Consider the following 1,424-nt stretch of genomic DNA (forward strand, 5'->3'; position numbering starts at 1 on the left):
CCAATGATTTATGGTTTTTTCCTTGCAACTTAAATTTAACTACCTTCTGATGTCAACAAGTTGCTAGTGTTTCTACAGCCAGTTTTTTACCCAAGGCCAACTCAAACTTGATGATTGACACAGTTCCTCAGACTTTATTCTGAGGGTTATTGCATGTGGTTTGGTGTCTAACTAGCCTCTACTCTCTAATTCTGATGATCTCAGTATTTTCCTCTCCAATTCACTTGGCTTGGCCAGCTTCTTTGATTTAGAGATCTCTCTAGCTGATCCAGGCATATGAAATATTTAAATACAGTTTCATACACACACTCTATTTTTTCTTTAGCATCTTTGTTTCAGAAATAATCAGGTGTTTTCAATTCATTTATAAAATTGAGGACATTCAAACTTTCAGACTACCTCATATGAATCTTCACTTCTACTCAAATAGAAATACTCACAAATATTAGTATGTATTAAAAACATCAAGGTTAAAACTAGTCAAGCTAGTTCTGAATATGAAACAGCAGTGAAACAGACTTCTTCCAGTATAAGTTAAGAGAAAAGACAGAAAGCAGGACTCCAAAAGTTACCAAAATTAATTCAAAATTATCCTTGGAACAGTGGTGCACATACTTTGATTTACCAAATTAATATATAATTAACATGCCAAAAATCAAACTGATGAAGTTTTATGACTTTCTTTATATGTTTAATCAATTTATTTTATATGTTCAGCTAAACTCCTAGTAAACTGTTTTCCACTTACGGATTCTCAGAATGCAAAACTAATATTCACTCAAAATGGACAAACTGATCTACTTAATGTTATTAACTAGCATTATGTCTAATCACAGAAGTTATTGAATAAAAACCAAATCCTACACTGAATATATTAGTTAACTGGTCTAATATTTTTGCTGTCAAAATTATGACTCCTAACAATATTTTGTCACTTACTAATTGAACAAGTCACTCTGTTTCTTTTCTTTTTTTCTTCAATTAACACATTCCTAAAATACTAGTGGGTGGTCATTAGCTGCAGGGGGAAAATTAGCCAGCAAATTAAAATTTTATCAGTAAAACAGAAATGAATGGCAGCAAAGAGACATGCCATTCAGATGACATATAATAAAAAGAAAATGTATGTATTACTAATACTGAGAGTCCGCAGGAATCTCTTTCATTGCCAAAAAAAATTAGAAGCACTTTTTGTATGGAATGTAACAGAACTGAGGACAATGAACAAATATATAAGAAAGGCACTATTATATTGGTGTTGAAGATAGACTTAATTTGGAATTTCACTTTTGCCAATATTAACTGTGTGATTTTAAGAAAGTAACATTAGCCCTTTATGGCTTTGTTTTCTTATCTTAAAAAGTTAGCCAAATATTTTATTAAATATTTAAGGGTAACCGCTAAAGAAGAAAAAAAAAAAAAAA

This window comes from Rhinopithecus bieti, unplaced genomic scaffold, assembly GCF_001698545.2.
Source record: "Rhinopithecus bieti isolate Rb0 unplaced genomic scaffold, ASM169854v2 scaffold_2431, whole genome shotgun sequence".
Classification (NCBI taxonomy): Eukaryota; Metazoa; Chordata; class Mammalia; order Primates; family Cercopithecidae; genus Rhinopithecus; species Rhinopithecus bieti.